The sequence below is a fragment of the Mobula birostris genome, chromosome 28 (assembly GCF_030028105.1).
Source record: "Mobula birostris isolate sMobBir1 chromosome 28, sMobBir1.hap1, whole genome shotgun sequence".
Classification (NCBI taxonomy): Eukaryota; Metazoa; Chordata; class Chondrichthyes; order Myliobatiformes; family Myliobatidae; genus Mobula; species Mobula birostris.
Genome location: NC_092397.1, coordinates 29,877,393 through 29,904,480, shown reverse-complemented (window position 1 = coordinate 29,904,480; position 27,088 = coordinate 29,877,393). Strand labels below are relative to the sequence as shown.

The 27,088-nt window shown below is 44.3% G+C and overlaps 1 long non-coding RNA gene and 2 other non-coding genes across 3 annotated transcripts in view; 1 reads left to right on the top strand and 2 right to left on the bottom strand.

Moving 5' to 3' along the window:
- The window catches only part of LOC140189110 (uncharacterized), a 592,538-nt gene that overhangs the window by 204,279 nt on the left and 361,171 nt on the right, over window positions 1–27,088 (bottom strand). The window lies entirely within an intron of this gene.
- Window positions 7,393–7,464, bottom strand: trnaa-ugc (transfer RNA alanine (anticodon UGC)). The gene has a single exon. It is a non-coding gene; the product is annotated as a tRNA-Ala (tRNA).
- Window positions 14,830–14,901, top strand: trnam-cau (transfer RNA methionine (anticodon CAU)). Its single transcript has one exon. It is a non-coding gene; the product is annotated as a tRNA-Met (tRNA).

Genomic DNA, 27,088 nt, shown 5'->3' with positions numbered 1-27,088 from the left:
AGTCCCGGCCCTCTGTCCTGTCCCCAAGGAGGGGTCCCGATTTTCTGTTCTATGTGCAAGTTCCGGCCCTATGTCCTGCACCCAAGGAGGGGTGCCGACTGTGTTCTGTGCACGTGTCCATGGTTCCATGTACCTGCTCTACCGAGACCGAGGCTCTGTGTTGCCATGTTCCTCCTCTCCCTAGCCCATGTCATGTCCATGCCTGGTTCTGGGGTCCGAGCCCGAGGCAAGACCCAGGTATTGGGTCCTTGCCCAATCTCGGGCTCGGAGTCCATACCCGAGCCTCTTCATGTCTCCTCTAGTTCTGGGAGCCGATTCCGAGTCCTAGTCCAGACCCTTGGTCCCAGCCTAGTCGTAGTCCTCCGTCCTTGTCCAGTTCGCTATTCCTGCTCCTGCCTTGCTCTCCTGGTATCAAACAATAAACTAAATTTAATTAACCTCACAGGATGTGTCTTGCATTTGGGTCCACCCTTGCTCCCAAAGCCCCCGCCACTGTGACAACAGGGCCAGCTGGTTAACAGAAAAAAATCTTATTAACACATAATAAAAGCCCAACAAATTAAAGTCGATAAATGCAGAAAATGACGAGACACCAGAAACAATCCAACACACAGGATGGAGCAGCAGTTTAACTCAATCTGATTACTTACACAGGGACAGTCAATTGACAAACACCTTTCACCAAAATCTTGCTTTAAAAGGCAAACTCAGAAAAGACACCATAGCTTACTATAAATACAAACCTGCTCTAGATCAGGGTCAGGGTCGTACTATTATTTTATGACTGATCCGTTATAGGACAATCCATAATAACCGTCTGCATATATCATATTACTGGATTAAAATCAATAACAACGTACATAATCGATATAGACATTGCAAACACACAATGTACAACAATTAACAAGTGAAAAGCACCAGAACTATGCTGAATTGAAAGACGATCGAGCATGAACAGGGTATATATTGTCCCAATGGTAATATCAACAACTATCATCTCAAAGTCACTATGCAATAGCATTAAACAGTTAGGCCAGCAAAGCAATATTTCTGTAAATCTGCTCAAAACCACTATACTATACACCAGTAGAATGGTTTGAAGTCCGTAGTTATTGAGGAATGAGCGTGCTTCAGGCTCGCTTGAGCTGAGAAAATAATAATAACAACAATACAAAAATCTCGATAGCATGACATGTCGAGTTTGAAAGTGAGTTGTGGAAACAGTCAGTGTTGGTGTGAGTGAAGTTCAGTGAATTGATCCATCTGGTTCAAGTGGCGATAACAAATTTAAACATGAAATACATTGGTGCACTGAAAGAGTTTCTGTTGGTTTGATCGTCCATGTACAATATATTAAGTTTATGCCAACATGAATGTAAGCAAGACAGGTCGTGGTAGTGTTCTGTTTTCTATATGTGGATTTTTTTATATAAATGAACGTATTAGGAACAGCACAGAGCGCTGAAAACGTACAGCGAAGGTCACTGGATCAACAGCGTCCCTCAATAGTCTGGAACGACCAACATTTCGGATACAGTGCCGAACGCGCTGATGGATTGCGTCGTACAGCCCACCTGAATAAAAGCGGAACACATGGACACTTCTTGGTTTTGGAGGAGACGAACGCAGATCGGTGTTTCGAGAGGCTTCTTACAATCTGTATCCCTGGGAGGGATCAGGGCGTCTAAACCGATATAATCACGTAGTCGGCAGAATTCGAACCTGCGCAGGGAAACCCCAATGGATTTCTAGTCCATCGCCTTAACCACTCGGCCACGACTACAAGTTCTTCACAGCTGGATTCAAATCCCAGAGTCAGATAAACAGGGTTGATCCTGAACTAAAAGCGGGAATTGCTGGAAATATTCAGCAAATCTGTTAGCGTCTGTGAGGAGAGAAACCGAATTCACGTTCAGCTCAATGACCTTTCACCAGGAAATCAGTCACTGAATTGGATGGAGTCTCAGTCAGAGCAGAGCAGGATCGGAAGATGTAGAATCCTTCTGCGGGGATTAAGAAACTGCTCGGGTAAGGAGACGCTGATGGGAGTATTTTATAGACTTTCGAATTGTAGCCACGGATCTGGTCTACAGTTTACAGCGGGAGACAGAAAAATAAACATGTAAGAAAGGCAATGTTACGTTAGTCGGAGTATTTCAAAAGGCATATAGATGGAAAATCAAGTTGATGAATACGTGGAATGCCTCCGACATATCTGTTTGGTTGAGCCTACTGGGGAATAAACAATTCAGCACTGGGTGTTGTGTTGTGTATTTTTTTGGACTACGTTGTTTTTAAGTTGCCTCTAACTTGACTGCAGTCTGGACAGCTGTTGTGAACAAGCCAAGGTAGATAATCCATCAATGGATTAAACACACAGTAGTAATTAAAGCACGCTGCTGTTCAGAAGCGATTGGTGTTGGAATTCTGCTAATGACTGGCCTCAGAATGGTCGAAGGCTCCACTGAAGGTTGCATGTAGGACGAAGTGTGTAAAGGAAATGAGGCTAATGTATGTTGGTATTTGCTTGGTGTGGTGAATAATACTCATCGCATTGATACTTCAAGCATATCTGACAAGGGAACTCCAAGTTGCAATTCTTTTTGGTTTTTAATGTTTTAAAAATGTTATTAAACTATGGGATCTGTTATCCAAGACTATTAAATATTATGTGGGTTTAGCTAATGACGTTTTACAGAATCCCTCCCTTTTGGAATAAAGTTTGGAACTGAGGTTTAAATGGATATGTTTTACTTCCCCTGTTATTATTGCTTTGCTCTTTGTTCTGATGGTTACACAAGGTATTTCCCCCGGTGTTTTATTTTAAGCCCAACTTTAATAACTTCAGTGTTTGAAAAGCACATGCCATTCTAAAATTTCTTCTTGTTGATTTCATTTAATTTCTTATAGATATGTTGTAGTTAAAAATAATTACTGTTAAATTCCTTGATATATGGTATGAAATTGGTTACATGTTATCATGTTTCTTCACGCTTTTGTTATGACAATATTTTTAAATCCTTATCGGTATTTTTTGATATAGTCATGAATTCTGCTGTTTCTTTTGTGCTATATTCACTGAGACATGAACAGTAATGTGATCACCTGAACTTTCCATGTATCGAAAAGGAGATGTTGGCCACAGGAGATTTCAAATATGTAACATAACAGAACTCGAATGGCTAAAGGAGAGTGGAAGCAGACAGATCAAGTGTCTTTGTACCAGCCATGTACTTGGAAGTGAATATGTAATTTTGTGGAACCGTTTTACATCTTCCATTTTAGGAGATGAAAATTTTGGTGTTTTAAAGGTAAACACAACGTTGCTTCAGGTAAATTGCGGGTTAAGAAATCTTTTGCAAATTATAAGTTATTGTGAAGTGTTTTTGATATAATATAACATGCAAATGCGTGAATGTTGGGGTCAGTGCCTGCCTGGAGTGATTGAAACTGTCACAATGGGGGGGGGGCGTAGATGGTGAACACAACAGCAAGACACAGACACTGAAGTACAAGGAACAGGACTTGACTAGGGTAGGGACGTCACAGGATGCAAACCAGGAGCAGGGACAAGAACGCAGACTTGGGCTAGGACATGGACAAGACAGGGAACCCGGACAAGGTGATATACACTCTGAGCTTGGGCTCCGAGCCAGAGTCTGGACAATGGCGCAGAACCTGGGTCTTGATTCGGGCTCGGGCCCTAGAACCAGGCAAGGACATGACATGACATGACTACAGAACACGACATAGCTGGGATCTAGAGTCTAGAAGCCTGCAGGCTGGGGTCTTGGCTCTTGAGGCTTGTGGAGGCTGATAACTCGAAGGCTGAAACTCGGAGACAGACTGGGAACTGTACATCAACATAGAGCCGGGACTTACACTTCGAAAAGCCAGGACTCATCTTTAACACACTAACATGAGACAGGACAGTACACAGACAGAGAGTCGGGACTTAACCTTATATAAGCCGCAACTCAACTTTATCTGCACACCAAGGTGGGACAGGTCCATCTGTCGGGCAACGGCAGAACTGCCTGACTTACCTCACAGAGGCGTGGACAAGACAAGACAGATCCTCCCGCAGGCAACGGAAGAAACGGCCTGACTTACCCCACGGAGACGAGGACAAGAAGAGACAAACACCGAAGAACTACAGGAAGTTCCACCTCTGCATCGGGGTTGCTCTGAGTCGCAGTTCGGCCAGCAACCTCAGCTGGCTACGGAAACAACCGGATCCCTACCTAGTTCGGAGTGGCTGGCAGCCATTCAGCTGACCCTGGAAACAGCCGAATCCATACCGCAAAGACAGCTCCGACTACAGACAGCAAGGCTCTATGAAGCGATGGTTCTCCAACGCGGCCAAAAGATGGGAAGTGGCCGCTCCCGCCTTCCACAGGCAGGTTGCTCCCAGGGTATCTTGGCAAGACGAACCAGCAGCCTACACTCAACCCCAAGGCTACTTATATTCCAAGCCCCAAGATGGGAATCACGTGCCTATGATTAACTCAATCAAAACAAGGGACAGCTGGAAGACCCGGAATACTGAGTCCACGGACTGGACTGTGAACCGGAATGCAGACTTCACGGACCGGACCATGACACAAACTGGTTCCTGAAGTGAACAAAGAACCATAAATTACCGATTGACGCTTGCTGAGAAAAGGACAATAAATGGATGCTGACCTGGAGCAGAGTCAACAGAAAGGAGAATTCAAGCTAATCAGATGACCTACAGTCAATGACGCTGGAATGGGATAACTGAACTGGAAAATATGAATATAAAAGTGGAAACTTCGAATGTGCTAGCAGCGATAACTCTTTCCTGAAACCCACCATCGCAAGGAAGAACTCCCAAGTCACTGACTGGGAGAAGAAAGGATGGATCACTTGGCCAACTGAGATGCCTCAGTTTGGTGATATAGGTGAGAAAATTAGTCTGAGTGAGTATTGGTATAGCGGGAACAGCAGAATTCCTGTCCTAAGTTGTTGGCCCGGTGTCGACACAGTTACGTTGTTGTTTATGCAGAGACATTAAAGTGCGAGTTTTGATTACTGTATTTACAAGTTACAGAGTGAATTTCCTAACCAAGTTCGATAGGACTATCGATGAACAGGAACAAAAATACTCATCCAGATGCACTTCAAAAATTCCATTTCTTATCTTGCACAAAAAATGATCTGGTTAATTTTGGAGAAGTTGAAATGTCTGATTGCTGTAACCCTATCTACAATATGACATTTCTGTGTGATTTGCCAGCAGATCTGCTCCTCAAAATGGAGAGAATTGCAGTATAATCCCAGCAATGTGGTTGTTGGTGGTTATTTTATTTATTCCTAAACTCAACTCATACTTACATATTCATCGGCTTTCCTAAAGAACATGGACAATCAGAATTTGTTTTCCCATTTGATGATGCGTGAGGCCGGCGCCATTTGCAGGAATAAAACCTGCTGCAGAGTGAGGACTGATCCGACAGAGAGCAGCTCGGGATCTGGTGGAATCACATGGAGCATGGGAGCCGCTTCACTCCTCGAAACTCCCGCAACATGGAGCGACAGTGGTATAGGGATGAGCACAGCTGCCTTTCAAGCAGCTCACCCGGGTTCGATTCCCGGTGATCGCCGTGAGTTGTACCTGTTTTTCAGCACTTGTCTCATAAACGCCTCGGTCTGGAATCACTCAGCCACATTACATCCTTCTCTATGAAATGAAAATTTCTGCCCGTAGTGCGTCTGCTATTTTAGCCCAGTGTTTCTCTTTCCGATTTGTCTTAACTCATCGTGTATTGGTCTCGCCCTATCTGAGATGTCCCCCTTTTCACTTCCCACACAACTTCTCACCTTCTTTGACACTGAAAGCTCTCTTTCTCTCCCACCATTTCCAATTAAGTGTAACGATCAGAAAGTTTAATGCCGTGTCATCACTCACAAATGTTTCTTGAGGTGATGAGTATTTCCAGTATTTTCTGTTCAATCTGTTCAATACCAGACACAGCTTCATGTAGCGGAGAACAAGATGTGTTGGACAAACGCTGAGTACAACAGCAATTGTCGTTTTACCCTCGAAGTTCTCAACAAACCTCAGAAAGTGGTGAAGTGAGTGGACGGAAATTTCAGTTAGAAGTACAAGTTTTTCTGTTTAAGTGAAATGTGTGCTGTGTACGCAGGTGACGTGACGGCGATTTGCGGTAAAATATTCTGCTGAGGAATAGCAGACGATGGTTTCGATTTGTCGGCCTCTGGATAACGGGCCCATCACATTCCCGCCGCGCCATTCGGCTGATAGGTAAATATCTCTGTTCCTCTACTGTCTTTCTATTTGTTAATTTTGACGCTTTCCCCCGATTATCTATTGTTATGTTTGTTGGATTATTTTCCCTGTCTAATTTCCCTCGTGTCTCTCTCACGCTTTTACCTTCCTCCCCCACGTCCTCCTTTCCCTGTCCATCACTTCCTGCCCCATCCGGTTATTATCTGGCCTCTGTGCTCCGACCCAGCCGGATATCTCGTCCCCGACATTTCAGCAACGGATCTGATTTTCATTATCATTCTGACCCTATTCCTACGGCCCTGCAGTCAGACACACTGGTTATCTCCCTCTGTGTCTCCTTGCCTTCCTTCTCTCTGTCAGCGGGCTGTTATTTCGGCTATAAACGCAGGTGCTGGAAATCCCGAGCACAGAATGCCGGAGCAAATCAGCAGGTCAGACAGCATCTCTGGGGAGGAGTAAACAGTCGATGTTTCGTGCGAGATGCCGCCTGGCCCGTTGAATTTCTCCTCCATTTGTGGATGCTATTTCGGTCAGTCTCCGACATAACGAGCAGCGGCCGCAGTCTGAGGTGCAGCGGAGAATACACGCACACTCCGGGATTTATTTTGTCCAAACCCGAATCTCGTTCACCTCCCAATCCGTCCATATGATCGAATGAAGATCAGAATTCCGTCAGTTTTCAATAGTCCGCAAATCACTGGGTCTGAATGTGAAAGTGAGCTGCTGTCGCAGTCCTCTCTCTCCTCTGTAGAGTCCTGCCGTCGGATGTCTTGCGATTCTCGTACCAGACGGTTTAGCAAGTGGTTAGAGCTCGCTCAATGATGCTCCTGTGAAATAAAAACAGATTGAAGAGGGGTTGAGGAAGTCTCATTGAACCCAGGAAGTGGACACACCGGTGCGCTTTCTTGCTGTTCTTTGTGGCGTTCAGAGGGCGGGTTTGGTGGTCCACTCTCTCTCTCTTGAGGAGCCGTTTATTTGCGGTAATGAGCGGTCCCCTTGCCCTAATGAATCATCGCTTTAGTCTTGTCCACGTTGAGACTCAACGCATCATTGTGCTGACTGCAAACCTGACGATTGGATTTGAGCTTTGCAATGTTCAAATTCAAAGCTCACTAGCGTGGAGATGCCGGGGATTGAACCCGGGACCTCATACATGCAAAGCATGCGCTCTTCCACTGAGCTACATCCCCACTTAAAATGCAGAAGTGTTCAGGTCCAAACCTTCCTGCATATCACAACTGAGCTGTGCAACACAGGTAATGGCTGATGGTCACAGTCATTCGGCCCCGAGTCTGCTCCACCATCCAGTGCGATCATACTTGATCCTTGTTCAGTTCTCTTCCCAAACACCATGATAATTTTTGTGGAATGAAACCAATTAGACTCCAGCAGAATGATCACGGAAAAGGAAACACTTACCACATTCTGAGGGATAATTTCAATCTCGCTGTTCTGTCTATTGAATGGTTTCCTTGTGAAAAAAGGTGGACGCTTGACCTCACAATCTACCTGTTATGACACTTCACCTTATTGTTTACCCGCACTGTGCTTTCTCTGTCGCTGTTGTACTTTATTCTGCATTTTATTATTTATTTTCCTTGTTCTCTCTCAAGGAACTGTGTAATGATATGATGTCTATGAATAGTATGAAAGAGAAGCTTTTGTCACGTATTGTATCTAGGTACGGCAGCAGAAAGGGAGCACGGACACTAAACACGGGGACACAAAGACACAATTCCAAACTCAACGATAGATAGTTTCTTCTCTTGGCGCGGCAATGCTCCACTCTCACGGTTGAACTTGATGGGGATACTGACGAGGATGCAGGCGAAGGTTTCAGGCAGGGAGGAAAAGGAACAGTCCAGCAAACAATCCCTAGTTTGCAGAGGTATTTTTGTGGCAGACCGAAATGAGAATCGGGTGCCTCAATTAAGGCACCCAACAGAACAAAGGAGAAAAGAGGAAAACCCGGAACAAGGATCGATAGATCGGACTGTAAACCGGAATGCGGACCTCACGGACCAGACCATGACAATGGGGAGTGTATTGATCCCGGGGTCGGAGAAAACAGGACTATTACTGAAGTAAAATCTGAAACTGCCGGAAATATCCCACAACTCAGACAGCGTCTATGGAGGGAGAATCAGAGTTCACGTTTCAGGTCGGTGACTTTCACCCTGAGCTCTGGGGCTTTGGAGGAGAGAATCTCACTAAGTTGCAATAGTTCTTGGATACTTCCAATCAGTTCTCCTCGAGACTTTTCAGGTGTTAAATTAAGTGTCCTTGGACTTGTGACTTATCAGGATGGCTTCTTGTAAGCTTTTCAAGAGTCAAGGGTTTTATATAGCTGTGCACAGATTCTTTACTACCCTGCAGTGTATGTAAAATGGCAGCGCTAATCTCTCGGGCAACAGTTGGCGCTGATCCTTCCCCAATGAATTTCCAGCCGAGTTATTCTGAGCTATCAAAGACCTTATAAGTTCTGCTGCTTTGTCTGTTTTGTTAATAACATTCCTAGTTTTGTTTAATCCTCCTGAGTCTGCTTGCTACAGCGCTTAGTTCCAAAGATCCAGTGTGACCGTCTTCCTCATCAACTCCCCTTGTAAGCTGCTCAAAAACTCCATTAGACTGGTTAAACGCAAGCTATTATGGACACAGTCATGTTGACTGTCTCTAATCAGGCGTTGCCTATCCAAATATATATGTTCTGTATATGTCCGTTTCTCGAGAATATTTCAACTATTTAACCGTTGCTGATTTCAGATTCAACGGCTTGTAATTTCAAGGAACCTTTCTTAAACAACAGAACAACAAACCTTCTGAACATCGCCCGTGGTTAAGGATATTTGAAATATATCTGCGATGGCCCCTGCTATTTCTGCACTAACCTTCAACAAGGACAAAGGGATACCTTACGAGGCCATGAAGTATTTATTCTCCAATTTGCCCCCTCTTTTGCAATCAGAGTATTGCCCATGACCTCACTAAAGTTTTATCTTAGTTATATAGATTGTGCGTCCGTTTCCTGAGAAAATTAAAGTAAAAAAAAAATATTTTAAGTTCTCCCTAATCTCCTTTGGTTACATTTACAGATGACCACGCTGACCATCGTGAAGGCCAATGTTGTCCCTCGCTATCCTTTTGCTCTTAATATATCTGTAGAATTCCTTGGGATTCTCTTTCCAGTTGTCTGCCAAAGCAAACTTATACTTTCCTTTCCTCTCCTAATTTGCCCTTTAAGTGTTGTTTGCATTCTTTGCATGATTAAAGCATCGTACGTCGCTCGTCCCTGGTGTATCAAGGTACACACTCGTGTCCCAGTCTATCGCAGAGAGCGAAATCCTCAAAACTGTCAAAATATGTAGGCACATCATTCTCATTCCACCGCTGGCTATTAATATCACTTTCTGCAGAAAGAAGGATCAGGTCGCTGTTCTCCATAGCCAGAGACGCCGTGCCTGCATCTGTATCCCACAACCGAGTTAATCATGGGGCGATACATTCCCCAGTCTTTTGAACATTTTTGTCCCGCGTATCCACCTATTCCTCGCCTCGACGCCCCGGTCACTTGGTGTCGTCCCGTCGCTTCCCATAACTGAACAGGCGAACGCGCTTGAGAAGCGGAATCATCTGGGCCAGATGGGCTTCACTGCAGAGATATGAAAGAGGTAGCTGAACGGATGGTGGAAGCATTAGTTGCGTCTTTTCAAGAATCACTAGATTCAGAAATGTTTCTGGAAAGTGGAAAATTGAAACTCTCCCTCTACCTTTCGAAGAATGGAAGGGAGCAACAGCCATATGGCCTGATTTCAGTGTTTAACATGATGTTGGAGTCCATTATTAAGCATTATTTTACAAATAATATATTTCCTTGTTAACTGATTTTTCAATAAGGAGAAAATTCAGACATTAGGTACAAATGGAGTTAGGTGTCCTTCTGCAGGATTCCCCAAATATTGACTTGCAGCTTGAGTTGGGAGTAAGGATGCAAATACAATGTTAGAAATTCAGTTTGAGAGGACACCGGTACAGTGTAATCTCATTTTAGAAAGTCAGAGACAAGTCATGATCACGTGATGGGTGGATTTATTCAAGAGGTAACAAGTAGGCATGGTGCAGGGTTTAGCAGTAAATTTGCGTACCTTTCACAAAACAGGCAGGTCAAAAACATTTGTACACAACAGCCTCTGTACAGTGTGAGAGTGGTGGTTTCATTTCGTACCTGTCAATCTTTGGTGCAGGTGAGACTGGGGGTTCATTCTGTACCTGTCAGTCTCTGGTACAGTGTGAGAGTGTGGGTTTAATTTCGTACCTGTCAATCTCTGCTGCAGATGAGACTGGGAGTTCATTCTGTACCTGTCAGTCTTCGGTACAGTGTGAGAGTGTGGGCTTCATTCTGTACCTGTCAGTCTCTGGTACAGTGTGAGAGTGTGGGGTTCATTCTGTACCTGTCAGTCTCTGGTACAGTGTGAGAATGTGGGGTTCATTCTGTACCTGTCAGTCTCTGGTACAGTGTGAGAGTGAGGGGTTCATTCTGTGCCTTTCACTGTCTACTACAGTGTAAGAGTATGGGGTTCATTCTGTATCCATCAGTCTTTGGTAGAAACTGAGAGTGTGGGGTTCAATCTGTAACTGTCAGTTTCTGGTTTTGTGCAGAGGTTTAGTGCACAGTTTACCTCGAAGTAATGTAAATTCAGTTTCATTACTGCAGTTGATTAGTTTGATTAAATCTTCTTTTTACAATTGGACACAATGATCCACATGAATACAGTATCTCAGAATCAATGCTATCAGTCAATGACAGCATCAGACACAGGAGCAGTGTTATGTGATTGGGCCCGTGGCTGATTTATTATCCCTGCCAACCCTATTCTCCTGCCGTCTTCCCATAATGTGTGACACTCTTAATGTTTCAGAACTTACCTGCGTCCGCTTTAAATAGACCCAGTAACTTTACCTCCAGAGCCGTCCGCTTTTAATATACCAAATTAATTGGCTTCCTCAGCAATGAATGCCACAGATTCCTCTCTTCACTGTCCGTCAATAATGCATTCCGTTCGGTGCAGTCCTCTGCCACAATCCGGTCCCAGAGAATAAAGCTGTGGGTCTGCGCCAATCTTTTCACCTCCTGCCCAACAGTGTGAAACAGCATCTGCGTCTCACCAAATGAATTCCTCTCCTTAAAGTTCAAAGTTGAAAGATTAAACTAAATTTATTACCAAAGTATATACTGGTAACCACATGAGCATCCACCGTACATACAATGAAACACAAGAGAATCAATGAAAGACCGCACTCAAGATAGACAGCAAACGAGCAATGTGCAAAAGACTATAAACTATGCAAATAGAAGAAAGAACAAACAAAATATTAATAATAAATCAATAATCAATAAATATCGACAACATGAAATGATCAGTCTTGAAAGTGAGTCTATGGGTTGTGGGTACAGTTCAGTGTTGGGTGAATGAAGTTATCCATTCTTCTTCAGGAGTCTGATGGTTGCGGGGTGATGGACCTGTTGATGTGTTACCTCCTTCCTGATGGAGCTGTGTGAAGAGAGTATGATCTGCATGGCCGCGGCCCTCTATTCCGTGTAGATGCGCTCAGCGGTGGGGAGGGGCATAACTGTGCTGGACTGGGCTCTATCCATTACGCTTTCTGGGCTTTTCCGTACAAGGACACTGGTGGTTCCATGCCAGGTCCTCTTGCCACCAGTCAATATACTCTCCGCCACACATCTATTGAAGTCTGTCAAACTTTTAGATGACATGCAGAGCGCTGCCGTGCCTTCTTTGTAACAGGAGGTATGTGCCGGGCCCAGGAGAGAGAATCTGAAATGATAACACTGAGGAAGTTATATTTCCTCATTCATCCTTCCCTCGCTGCTGCTCCCTCGACCCTCAACATCCGCACTGCGCTCTCGCTTAGCTTTTGGCATAGATTCCTTTCTCACTTCTTTCATTTAATTTCGTGAGCTGAGTTTATCACCTCACTCCTATAACGCTACTTCCGTGATAGCTCAACTACCTAAAAATGTTTCCAGTTCTTCTTACGTTGTTGTCTTCCACAGCACCGTCTCTTGAAAGGCATAACACGCTGCCAGGAGGTTATGACCATCGCGTATTTATTGATGTCCCCATGCAACGAATATTTAGACAGGTCCTCTGAGGTATTTCCACACCTGTTTTTTTTATATTCCCTCTGTGTTGTCACATTTACATTTTCAGTTTTCCAGCGTAAATGTGCGTGTGTGTGTGTGCGCGCCTCTAGTGTGTGTCTGTGTGTGCCTGTGTGTGTATGTTTGTCTCTGTGTGTGTTGTTTGTGTGGGTGTGAGATTCACCAGCAGATATAATTTCAATTTAATATTTGGGAACTCATTCCCAGACCAGAGAAACAATTCATATCAAGAGTCTGCCTCTGGGTGGGAAAGGGTCAATTTCGTTAATCAAAAAAGGTACTTTAATTACATTTTCTGTGGCTGGTTTTGGTATGTATTAATAGCTTTTATTGAATTAATCAATCCGAATTTTATTTTTACAACATAAGAACATTTCTCAGAATATCTACTTAAAAAGCTGAGAAGATGGCTGCACGACGCAGCACGCAGTGGCCACTCTGGAATGAATATCTGTAATCTGTCAAGCAGGGTGCCGTGCACAATCCTGATTTGATGGAGGCGGACGTGAGAAACACAGAGGAACATCTGGTGAAACTTCTGAAATGCCTATTTCGCTGCTGCTCGACTGTGCGATCCAGAATCTCCAGAGGGGAGGGCCCCGAATCCTCAGCTTTGTCTGTTGCTTGGCGGCGTGGGCCAGGGTCGAAGCTCTCGGCAGAGATGGTGCCCGGTGCTCGGTGTCGGAGGCTCGAAGTTTTTGGACGGACTCCGAATCAGCTGTGATCGAATGCTTCCAGGGTGCTGCATCGGCAAGTTTGCAGCGCTGGAGGTTCATGGCAGGTAGAGTTTTTCATCCTTCTACCGTCTGCGTGAGATGATGGGGCTATCGGGACTTTGAGACTTTTTTTTACCGTGCCCATGGCCTGCTCTGTATCAAATGACGGTATTGCTTTGCACTGTTGGAACTATACATGTCTGTTATAATTATGTGTTTTTTTTTGTCAGTTTTAGTCTTGTTCTGTCTTGTGTTTCCGTGATATCATACTGGAGAAACATTGTATCATTTCTTAATGCATGCATTACTAAATGACAATAAACGAGGACGGAGTGTCCTCATAATCTAATCTAATCAAAGATTTGGGGAGATGTTATGAGGAAGCAGATTCAGCGGTTTGCCAAGTGAGACAGAAGACACGGATCAACACACACAAAATGCTGGAGGAACAGGCAGCATCTATGGAAAAGAGAACAGTCGACGTTTCAGGCCGATATCCTTCAGCAGGACTGGAGCAATAAAAAGATGAGTGGTAGAATTAAAATGTAGGGAAAGGAAAGGATGAAGCCAAGTGAGTGCTGAAACCGGGAGGGGCTGGGCAGAGCAAACAGTTGGGAAGTTGTTTTGCGAAAGAGATACAGGACTGGAAAAGAGGGAGTCTGATAGGAAAAGACAGAAGGCCATGGAAGAAAGCAAACGGAGGAGGAGCACCAGAGGGAGGCGATGGACAGGCAAGGAATTCAAACCCCATCTCCAGGTTCGTGACTCTGAATTGAAAAATCGGTGGGAAATCCCAGATGTTGAAATTCCGAGCAACACACACAAAATGCTGGAGTAACTCAGCAGGCCAGGGGATAAGCAACTGCCTGCCTGTCTTCACACCGTCCCACGTGGAGAGTTAAAACCCGACCCTTACTGTTTCAGTTACAAAGCTGTGGTGGTGAAATGGAAAACCCACCCCGCGTGGCAGGGAGGTGCGAAGCATCAGTGATACTCCACATCTCCCCATCTGTCACTCACTGGTCCGGCCATGATGGTCTGAACATGATACCAACAGGTAATCCCGGTGGAGGAGTTGCTGCGTTTGAGGTGAGTGCTTGCAGTACATCAACGTCGCGAGTTCCGCTGCACAAGGTGAACTGCGGGTTCAACACTGAAGGAACTCCGACATTCATTCAATCATCAGGACAGGATTAGGAAGTTAATGGCACCTCGGCTGAAAACGTCCTATTTATTAAAAATGAGCTTACCAGTGGGATGAATTGTCAGTCTAGACAATTAAGTGAAGTAAAACACATTTCGCGGGTGTAATATCGGGAACGAGGTGCAAGACGGGATAGAACATAAAAGGCACGGAGATAATAACCGGGTGGGCCAGAAAGTGGGGAAGCAAGAAAGAAAGGTGGAGAAAAAGAGAAAGAGGAAAAACAGGGAATGAACAAAAGAAATGAAGTACGTTTGAGTTTGTATACGAGAAAGAGACGGAATGGACCCAGACATATACTGGCACAGACCCAGAGCATGACATGTACAGACACAGGCATATACAGACAGAGAACCAGACCCAGACATTTACAGACACAGGCATAAACACATACATACATTCACACAAAACATCGCGCAACATTCACAGTTCTACAATTCTTAATAATCCCTGTAGCAGAGTGGCGCAGCGGAAGCGTGCTGGGCCCATAACCCAGAGGTCGATGGATCGAAACCATCCTCTGCTATATTCTCTGTTGGCGGTAGCAGATATTCATCCTCATGTTTTGAAACACCAATGTGTCACATCATACGTCTATAGAGGAAACCGCATTTCAATTGAAATGCGTCATTTATTCGTGCTCTTTTAATTCTCGTTTCTGTGGTGCAATCGGTGAGCGCGTTCCGCTGTTGACCGAAAGGTTGGTGGTTCGAGCCCACCCAGGGACGCTAGTATTCCGGTAATTTTTTTCTCTCTCTCTTGTAAACGAGAAAATGTTCAGCAGTATCTGCGGAATAAAGTACACAGTCGGTGTTTCAGGCCGAAACCCTTCTTCAAGATCATGAAGCAGCCTAGCCTGCTGAGTTCCTCCAGCATTTTGTGTGTGTTGCTTGGATTTCCAGCATCTGCTGCACATTTTCTCGTTTCTGATTCGACTAGTGCACGACGAAGTCTCTTCCATGGAATTGGATTGAATTGAATTGACTTTATTAATTACGTCCACATACATGAGGAGTAAATATCTTTACGTTACGTCTCCGTTTAAATGTGCAATGTGCAATTTATAGTAATATGTAATAGATATTACTATATTTATTACAGTCAATATGACAGAAATACGATTCTATCAGCTTGAATTAATCAGTCTGATGACCTGGTGGAAAAAGCCATCCCGGAGCCTGTTGGTCCCGGCTTTTATGCTGCGGTACCGTTTCCCGGATGGTAACAGCTGGAACAGTTTGAGATTCGGGTCACTCGGGTTCTCAACGATCCTTCGGATCATTTTTACAAACCTGTCTGTAAATGTCCTGAATAGTGGGAGGTTCACTTCTACAGATGCGCTGGGCTGTCCGCACCACTCTCTGCAGAGTCCTGCGATTGAGGGAGGTACAGTTCCCATACCAGGCAGTGATGCAGCCAGTCAGGATGCTCTCAATTCTGTGCCTGTAGAAAGTCCTTAGGATTTGGGGACCCATACCAAATGTATTCAACTGTCTGGGGTGAAAGAGGCGCTGCTGTGCCTTTTTCACCACGCAGCCGGTATTTACAGACCTCGTGAGATCCTCGCTGATGTGTATGCCGAGGAATTTTCACCCTCTCAACCCCAGATCCATTGATGTCAATAGGGGATGTCTACTCGGAAGAAGCTTGAATCTTCCCTTCGACGGGAGTTCAGTGAAACCCTCTCTCTCTGCTCCCTCTCTGTGATCTCAGCTCTTGTTTTTCTGCTGTGTTTCATTGCCAGCTGGGAAACTCTGCGCTGTCCGGAGGCCGGCTCTCCCTACTGCTGCCGCAACGGTCTCAGTGAGAATTGAATGTGTTCTACGTGTTTCAGTCACATACTGTACCGAAATACAGTTAAGCGCTTCTCATTCTCATGGTTCATAGAGATCAAATCATTACACAGTGTATTGGGAGAGAACAAGGTGAAGCAATAACAAAATGCAGAATAAAGTGTAACAGCGACGGAGAAGGCACGGCGCAGGTAAATAATAAGGTGCAGCTTCGTACCGAGGTGTATTGTGAGGTCAAACGTCCATCCTATCTTACGGGAAACCATTCAATAGACACAACAGTGGGACTGAAACTATCCCTGAGACTGTGACGCGTGCTTTCAAGCTTTTGTACTTTCTGCCGGATGAAAGAAGGAACGAGAGAATATCTGGGGCAGGTCATGTCTTTGGTCAGGAAAATGTATGTTCGATTTGACCAGAAAGTGTGTGTTTCCTACAGCGGGGTCCGTGGAACTAACGGACTCCCGGGTCTAGTGCTGTGTTTTTCATTCAGTTTGGGGTCCTTGAACATCCTACATGAGGGACCACCACCATCGTACATGAGGGATCCATCAGATCCATTAGAGTGAATTTCACTCAGAACAAATTGCTCAGGAGTTAGAGTTCTGCGTTCATGGTGCTCGGCGAAGGTCTTTTTTTAGACTGAAAGTGTACAACCTGCAATGGCCGGGAATGGAAACCGTGTCAACTGCTTGGGAAGCAGCTATGCTCACCACTATACCACCATCGCCCCATGATGCAAAGCAGATTCTGTTAATGAATGGTCTCTGGTGCTATCAGATTCTGTAACTCGATTCTCAGTGTCTGAGCAGTTTTCTGAAGGATCGTTCCTCACTCTGTTGCAGTTCCTTTTCCCACCAGTGGGTGTCGCGACGTTCCGACAGACCGGAGAAACACAGCACTTGGGATCCGACTGAAGGGAGAATCGGCCCGAGAGATTCGAAGGGCTACAAATGGTTTCCTGCTTCACGTACCAGTAAATGGAAAACAAATCCTGATTATAAATATCCGTTCAAACAACACGCAGTTAGACGTTAATGGGATCCCCTCTTTTGCCCAGTCCTTGAACACAGTAAGTGACTGAATCGCTGAAGAATTCTGAGACCCGTCCAGTCACACGGTGAGGAGGGGATGGGTAAAATGCGCCAGCTCTACACTCAGCAAACAAACATCAGAGTGACTCTATGAGTTCTCCTACACACTGACATCCGTGTGACAGATTCCCCACTCTTGTTTATTCCTCGTTAGTTCAGTGGTTAGTATCCCCGCCTGTCACGCGGGAGACCGAGGTTCATTTCGCCGACGAGGAGACCGCTCTCCTGCTTCAAATGAAGACGGGATTATAATATGGGACAATCTAGTGTGCAAATGGCCCAAAACTGGAGAGTTTCCCGAGAACAAGGGACGTTCAACATTTTATTTTCACTTTTCCCTCACGACGTCTGTATCTCAAGGCCGTTTGACGTTACACTCAATGACCGAATCCGTCACTCCGAAACATTATACAGAGACTGCTGCTGTGAGATATGAACTCCCGCACTTTCCCAGCACTCGTGCCGACTCTCTCAGTTTGTCTGGTTGACCGTGTGGAGAAGACAGGCAAAGGAACAGCTGAAACACTTTGGAGAGAACGATGCCATGGAATGTGTAACGCCGGATTTAAAGCCACCCTGCCCCTCCCGCAACACTGGACCCTCTGAACAGACGCTCAGAAAATGAACTTGGGGGGGAAGGTACGATTGAGTTTTGTGACGTCATTACAACACGTGAGCATTCGGTTCGTAGCTCCGCCCCTAGACCTGATTGACAGCAAAGTACCTGAAAACAGTGCGAGTTGCTGATTGGCTCAGGAGCGGTCGCGGTTGGTGGCGCTGGCTGTGAATGTGCGGGGATGATGGGAAACAAAGTAAGTTCAGGTCGGGGTGGGGGGGCGAAGAGTGTCTGGAAAAGGAACCGGACATGTAGGGTTCGGGTGAGTGCGGTAAGAGGTTGGAATGAAGTTGATCTAGATCTGCAGAACAGAAAAAGGAACACAATATTGGAATGATTTCAAGAGATTTGAGAGGATACTAAAAAAAAGAAAGAAGTTTTCAAGGTATTGTTTAAATTTTACCCGGAACAGCTTTCTTTTATCAATCCCATTAAATTAACTGCAGCAATACACAAAATGCTGGAGGAATTCAACAGCATCTATGGAAAAGAGTTCAGTCGACATTTCGGGCCGAGGCCATTCATCAGTCCTGAGTTCCTCCGGCATTTCATGTGTGTAGCTTGGATTTCCAGCATCTGCATGTTTTCTCCTTTGAAATTAACTGAAGTGTTGAAAACTACTTTAGGGAATATAGATTGTGCTCAAACCTTAAGGGGAGGTGATGTGCTAATCGTTAAGATAAGAAACGTGAGAAGGCATTATATTTGAAGACTTTATTTGGTTAAAAAAATGGTATCTGTGTTGCCTAATGAAAATACAGGTATCAGGGGTGTTAGGACAGGTGTTCTGGTGGAGATTTCGATAAAGAGATTAAGAATGTAAACAGATTACAAATGCAAACGCGAGGATATCTGCAGATGCTGGAAATTCAAGCAACACACACACAAAAGTTCTGGTGAACGCAGCAGGTCAGGCAGCATCTGTAGAAAGAGTTCCAGTCGACGTTTCAGACCGAGACCCTTCGTCAGGACTCGGGCCGAAACGTCGACTGTACCTCTTCCTATAGATGCTGCCTGGCCTGCTGTGTTCACCAGCAATTTTTGTGTGTGTTGCAGAGATTACAAGTAGTTTGAAATAGAGAAAACATGGACAGTTTAACTGCATTGATATATTTTGATGAGGTGAAGCTTTCTAGTAAAGTTAGTCTGGGGTATGTTAGTTATAATGCACGAGCGCATATTCCACCTCCGCTTAGATGTCACAATGCCAGAGATTTGGGCATCTTGTGGCAGTATCTCCTGGAAAACTAAGGTGTAGTTAGTGTTGTGGAAAACTAAGTATGAAGATTGTGAAGGTGTAAAGTTTGACTGGTGTAATTGTAGAGGAGAACATAGTGCAGTCTAGTCATAGTCATAGTCATACTTTATTGATCCCGGGGGAAATTGGTTTTTGTTACAGTTGCACCATAAATAATAAATAGTAATAGAACCATAAATAGTTTAATAGTAATATGTAAATTATGCCAGTAAATTATGAAATAAGTCCAGGACCAGCCTATTGGCTCAGGGTGTCTGACCCTCCACGGGAGGAGTTGTAAAGTTTGATGGCCACAGGCAGGAATGACTTCCTATGACGCTCAGTGTTGCATCTCGGTGGAATTATTCTCTGGCTGAATGTACTCCTGTGCCCACCCAGTACATTATGTAGTGGATGGGAGACATTGTCCAAGATGGCATGCAACTTAGACAGCATCCTCCTTTCAGACACCACTGTGAGAGAGTCCAGTTCCATCCCCACAACATCACTGGTGTTACAAATGAGTTTGTTGATTCTGTTGGTGTCTGCTACCCTCAGCCTGCTGCCCCAGCACACAACAGCAAACATGATAGCACTGGCCACCACAGACTCGTAGAACATCCTCAGCATCATCTGGCAGATGTTAAAGGATCTCAGTCTCCTCAGGAAATAGAGATGGCTCTGTCCCTTCTTGTAGACAGCCTCAGTGTTCTTTGACCAGTCCAGTTTATTGTCAATTTGTATCCCCAGGTATTTGTAATCCTCCACCATGTCCACACTGACCCCCTGGATGGAAACAGGGGTCACCGGTAGCTTAGCTCTCCTCAGGTCTACCACCAGCTCCTTTGTCTTTTTCACATTAAGCTGCAGATAATTCAGCTCACACCATGTTACAAGGATGTGAAGTACAGTACTTAAGAAAGCAGCTGGTTGAACAGGTTAAAGTACAGTTAGGTGTGTCTTAAACAGAGGCCTTGCAACACAGTTAAACCAAATGTTGATCAAGTATAACCAGTCAGACAGAATATGAAGTCAGCAGCTGTGTGTCACATCACAGGTTCATTAATAAAGATACTTTACTAGTCAATGAAATGAAGTTTGTGATGTTTATAAAGGATGTCGTGAATTGTACTGTTCAGTCATCCAGACGTACTGAGAAAATTAAAATGATTGTGAAAGCTGCGGAAAAGTATCGAGGTATAACTGGTGTTTCATGGGAAACTGTAAAAGAAGCTCTGATGGGTGGGGTATCTGTAGTTCAGTCTCTTTGTGCAGGTACAGAATGGGATTAAGAATACTGCAGTGGAATCAGAGAAATGCGATGGTCAAGACATTAGGAAGTTTATTTCTGATTCATCAAATCGGCCCAATATGAAACCAGGCTGTTACCGCATTTCCTTTAGAGGAAATTATATTGCAGTATGGCATGATAGGTTAGGTGATAGAGGGGGTGGTGTTGCATGTTTAAAATGGGAAGGGATAGGACACAGAGTTGTGGATGTGAATGAAGTGTATGAGGTGTTTGTAGCAGAAGCATTTGATTCAACAGGTAGGGGTACTAAAGTGGTAAAACTCTTGTGGAGTGCTTTTGATTGATTTGTTGGAAAGCATATGTCACTCTAGATCACTAAGGGTTGTATGGTGTGGGGAATTTTGTGCACAGTTCACTGTGGGGTCATTCATGGAACTGTTTGATTGTAGAAGAATGTTTAGGTATTTCCAATCTTGTGTGATTTAATGATGGGAGGGGTATGAAATGTAATGTTTCTAATCGTCTGAAAACTGCTGTAAATTTAACTCCTGTTTCAAACATTCTGGCTGGAGTGACTGAATGAGATGTTATGGGTGAGGAGACAATGGGGAGTGATTATTTTCCTATATTTATAAGCTTAGGTTTGGAGTTATATAGGGGGCAGGAGACTGTTTTTAGGAGGTGGGATTTTGATGAAGCAAACTGGGAGAATGTTGAGGATGATATGGGTTTCTGCAATGAATGGTGATGTCACATTATTCATCAAACTGCGGTGGAAGTGATGCCTGTTAAAAATGACATTAATAGGAGGAAGACTGCACCTTGGTGGATGGGGGAGTGTGCAGAGCGAATTAGGGAGAGAAATAAGGTGTTTGGGAGAGCTGAGAATTATCACTCTCCGAGCGACCTTATTAAGTATGAAAGGGTATAAGCTGTGGTGAGGAAAGTGGTGAAGGTTGTGAAAGAGATTTACTGGAGGTCATCTTGTGAAAGTATTGAACAGGATACTAAACTTGGAGGTGTTTGGGGAATGATTCAGAAAATCGGGGTGTGGGGTTCATCGGGTTAATAACATTCCAGTATTGATTCAAGAAGGTAATTGTTAGAACATAGAACAGTACAGCACAGTACGGGCCCTTCGGCCCACAATGTTGTGCCGACCTTCAAACCCTGCCTCCCATATAAGCCCCCACTTTAAATTCCTCCATATACCTGTCTAGTTGTCCCTTAAACCTCACTAGTGTATCTGCCTCCACCACTGACTCAGGCAGTGCATTCCACGCACCAACCACTCTCTGAGTAAAAAACCTTCCTCTAATATCCCCCTTGAACTTCCCACCCCTCACCTTAAAGCCATGTCCTCTTGTATTGAGCAGTGGTCCCCTGGGGAAGTGGCGCTGGCTATCCACTCAATCTATTCCTCTTATTATCTTGTACACCTCCATCATGTCTCCTGTCATCCTCCTTCTCTCCAAAGAGTAAAGCCCTAGCTCCCTTAATCTCTGATCATAATGCATACTCTCTAAACCAGGCAGCATCCTGGTAAATCTCCTCTGTACCCTTTCCAATGCTTCCGCATCCTTCCTATAGTGAGGCAACCAGAACTGGACACAGTACTCCAAGTGTGGCCTAAGCAGTGTTATATAGAGCTGCATCATTACATCGTGACTCTTAAACTCTATCCCTCGACTTATGAAAGCTAACACCCCATATGCTTTCTTAACTACCCTATCCACCTGTGAGGCAACTTTCAGGGAATCTGTGGACATGTACCCCCAGATCCCTCTGCTCCTCCATGCTACCAAGCATCCTGGCATTTACTTTGTACTCTGCCTTGGAGTTTGTCCTTCCCAAGTGTACCACCTCAGACTTCTCAGGCTTGAACTCCATCTGCCACTTCTCAGCCCACTTCTGCATCCTATCAATGTCTCTCTGCAATCTTTGACAATCCTCTACACTATCTACTACACCACCAACATTTGTGTCATCTGCAAACTTGCCAACCAACCCTTCTACCCCCACATCCAGGTCGTCAATGAAAATCAGGAAAAGCAGAGGTCCCAGAACAGATCCTTGTGGGACACCACTAGTCACGATCCTCCAATCTGAATGTACTCCCTCTACTGAAATAGAGAAGGTTGAGTTACTGGCTTGGTCATTTGCTGCAAGTCACAATCAAGATAATTTAAGTGAAGAGCCTAAATGATGTCGAGATGAGGTTTTAAGTGAATACACTGATGTGTTGAAAGCCAGCTGTAACAATGATAGTATTAGTTACGTAGAGTTTATGTGTGTGAATGTAAGAAAGCTATTAACAGTGCAAGTCACATGGCTGTAGGAAAGGATGATATATGTTATTGTATGTTTAAACATATAGCTTACAACTCTTGAGATAAATATTAACAATTTGGAATCATATTTGGAGTTTAGGCCATATTTCCTCCTTATAGAAAATGGTAGTACCTGTTCCGAAACCTGGAAATCCCCACAGGATCCTTCTAATTATAGACCAATATCATTAACATCCCATCTCATTTCGGTAAACCTACAGAACATATGGTAATAGAGTTGTTGAATTATAATTTGGAAAAGAGAGGTGATGGAGCATTTTATCAGCATGGATTTTGGAACTGTAGAATGACATTGGATTCAGTTTTATGTTTGGAAGATGATATTGGGAAAGCACTTGTAAATAAAGAAGTTGTAATTGCAGTATTTTTGTACTGAAAAAACATATCGTACGTTATGAAAGGATTAAATTATAGAAATATGGAGTGAGAAGAAGGCTACATTATTTTTTTCTGAGTTTTTTATTTGTATGCTCCAGGCAGTTAAGGATACGTAAGGTATATTTGGGATTCTTTTTGCTGGAGAATGGGACCCCATAAGACAGTATTTGTAGCCCTTTATTGTTTAATATTATGATTAGTGATATTTTTTTCTGAGATAGGTACTGGGATGGGGAAATGACTTTTTGCAGATGATGCAGATTTATGGATCAGAGGTAGAAAATTCAATTGAATTGTATATAGAATGTGATTAGTGATTAATAAAGTCAAACAGTGGGAATATAGATGGGGTTTTAAGCTTTCAGTAGCTAAAATACATTTTGTGTTTTACTAAGATGATCAATAGACCTCTTTATTGATCCATATCATCCTCAATAGCAATTGATCTGAAATTATATGTTCAAACTCTTGAATAAGTGTCAGTGGTAAGATTTTATGGCATGTGGCTGGATTATAAGCCGACATGGAAGCACCATATAGGTAAAATAATTGATAAATGTAAAGTAGCACCGAATATTCTTGGGTGTTTGTGTACATATTGTTGGGGCACTACTGACCCATCACTGTGACTCTGTAAATAATTGATAAGTGTAAAGGAGCACTGAATATCCCTGGGTGTCTGTGTGGGTATTCTTGGGGAGCTATCGGCCCATCACAGTGACTCTGACAGGGAACCAATGCTACTAGAAATCCACCAAGCGGCTCATCTGCAAACTTCCCTTCCAGCATCTGGTGCAGAAGATCAGGCAGGACTTCAAAACCGATCTATGCTTCCAGAGCTCGACCATCAAAGGCCTGGAGGAGAATAACGAGGCTTACCTGGTCGGGCTCTTTGCACCATCCACACCAAGCGAGTCACCCTTGCGCCCAAAGAAATTCAGTTGGCTCGCCGCATCCGCCGGAAGCGAGCTTCAGCCTGGCCTCGGCAGCAAGCACAACAAAAGGCTCTTTTAAAAGCCACTAACCTGGAAGAGGAAAGGGTTGTCGCTTTCTCTTCATTACACTGTTGTGGTGTTGACACACTGATCTCCCCCATGGGAGTTTTGGGGTTGTTTGATGGGAAATCCCAATTCTCACACCAACTGATCTACTTGTTTTGGTCTCAGCTCATTTCATCAACACATTGATGTCACACTTTAGCCAAAGATGACCATCCACACCAGCAATAACTCCATCATCTCACAGTCAGTGTGAACTTACTGCTCACGGTTCCTACATCCACTCCCAAATCACTCAGTTGTATCACAAATAGCAAGGGTCACAGAACAGATCCATGTGGAACAACACTTGTCACCAGCATCTGATCACAAAACGACTCTCTGCCATCACTCTGTCTCCTATTGCAAAGCCAATTCTTGATCCAATTTGCCAAATGGCCTGACTGAGGCCCATCTGAACCGTATCAATAAACTTCGTCAGTGACGGCAGACCTGGGTGAGGATGGTCAGGACCCAAGTGCTGGAGTATCAGAGACTAAAATCCAGACACGATAGGAGACGAAAACAACGGCAGGGTTCAAAACCAGTCTGTGTCTGTCGGAAAGAGCACTTTGAGTGACTCCTTTGCTCCAAATAGGAGAAAAAAATAAGTAAATAGAGAAGAAATAAAAATTACAATAAAAACTGCAGATTCTGTAGTCTGAAGCAAAAGCAGAAAACAGGAAACTCCAGACCTGAGTGTTCACCACTTGTACCAGGGAAACATTTGTAGCTGTAGCAAAGCAGGAATTTTTTGCCAACTTACAAAACCATCAGGCAAAGTCAGCAGAGTCTGGTGAAAGTGACTCCGTGTTTAACAAACACATTTGAGTGGCTGAAGCTGTAACACCAACTGTGGATAAAGGGACCCAGTGACGCACTGAACCAAGATGTCCAGGACACGTTTGATAAGCCGCTCCATCGCAGGGGGTTGGGGAAAATGAGAGCTGACCGTGATTTCTGAACTTGCTGATCACAAACACTGATGGGAACTGAGTTGTGAAGAGCGGTGAGGAGTCTACAAAGGGGTAGATACAGGTGACGTGAATGGACACAGGTCTGACAGCTGGGATATTGTGGGGGAGGGAGGGTGTGAACTTGTACCTGACCCTCTGGCTAAAGAAATGTCTTCTTATCTCTTTCCTGAAGAGACATTCTTCTATTCTGAGTGTGTGCCATCTGGTGCTGGACTAACCCACTACAGGAAACATCCACTCCACGTTCACTCAAGTGGTTATAATGTCATTCTCTCCTCATTCTTATGAAGTCCAGCAAGTACAGGCCCAGAGCCATCAAATGCTCCTAATGTGTTAACCTTTTCATTCCCGGGGTCATTCTCGTCAACCTGCTCTGGACCCTCTCCAATGCAAACACATCAATCCTTGGATGAAGGGCCCAGCATTGCTCACAATACTCCTTGCAGACTGACAAATGTCAGCATGGACAAGTAGGCCCCTATTTTCACATTTCTGTGAGAAAAGTAACTAATTTTCATTCTTATATTTTGCTGGTTTTAATGTAAACTTCTTCCTCAGTTGTAATTTCTATTTCCCTTCATGATGAAGACTTTGCATTCAAAGTCAACAACATCTCCTCCACAATCACCATCAGCACTGGTGCACCACAAGGTTGTGCTTGGTCCACGACTCCACTCACTTTATACCTGTGATGATGTGGCAAAGTACAACCCCAGTGACATATTTAAGTTTGCAGATGACACCGCTGTTGTTGGATGAATCAAAGGTGGTGACAAATTTGCCCTCAGGAGGGAGATGTGTGATCTGGTTGAATGGTGCCACAACGACAACCTCTCACTCCATATCAGCAGATCACTGACCACAGGGGCAGGAAACCGGACGTCCATGAGCCAGTCATCGTCAGGGGACTGGAGGAGGAGAGAGTCAGTAACATTAAATTTCTGAGCATTATCATTTCAGAGGGTCTGTCCTGGGACTAGCAGTAAGTGTCACTATAAAGCAGGCAGGGCAGTGACTCTACCTGCGTGTAATCAGCATGACATCTCAAACTTTGACAGATATAGATGCAGAGTGGAGAGTAACCTGACTGGTTTCATCATGGCCTGATATGGAAACACAATGATCAGGAATGGAAAGGAAAATGTCTGCAAGAAATTTGTGGAGATGTCAGGTGTAAGTTGTTTTTTACACAGAGTGTGGTGAGTGCGTGGAATAGGCTACCGGCAAAGGTAGTGGAGGCGGATACAATAGAGTATTTTCACAGACTCCTGGATAGGTACATGGAGCTTAGAAAAACAAAGGGCTCTGGGTAATGCCAAGTAATTTGTAAAATAGGTAGAGGTTTGGCACGGCATCGTGGGCCGAAGGGCCTGTATTCTGCTGTAGGTTTCCATGTTTCTAACTGGTGGATGCATCCCAGTTCATCACAGGCAAAGCCCTCCCCATCATTCAGTACATTTACAAGCAGCACTTCTACAAGAAAGCTGCATCCATCAACAACAACATCCTTCAGCCACCTCATGCTCTCTTCCACTGCTGCCATCGGGAAGGACGTACAGGAGCCTTAGGTCCCATACCACCAGGTTCAGGAAGAGTTATTACCCTACACCAGTCATGCTCTTGAAATGGTGTAGGTATCTTCACTGAACTGATTGCATATCCTGCACACTCACTTTCAAGTACTCCACAACCGAATTGCACAGTAATATTTATGTTTTAGTATTTGCATGATCTGTCTTTTGCACATTGGTTATCTGTCAATCTTTGCTGTTTATAGTTTTCCTAAATTCCACTGTCTTCATTTCCCTGTAAATACCTGAAAGAAAATGAATCTGAAAGTAGTAACCTATTGTGCCAGATGTCCCAACACAGGAGATCACTGCTACACTACGATAAGGAATGTCTATCGTTTGCTCCCAAGACCATATTTGGTTCATTGGGATCATTTGGCTGTACTCGTCCTACCTGCACACAGACA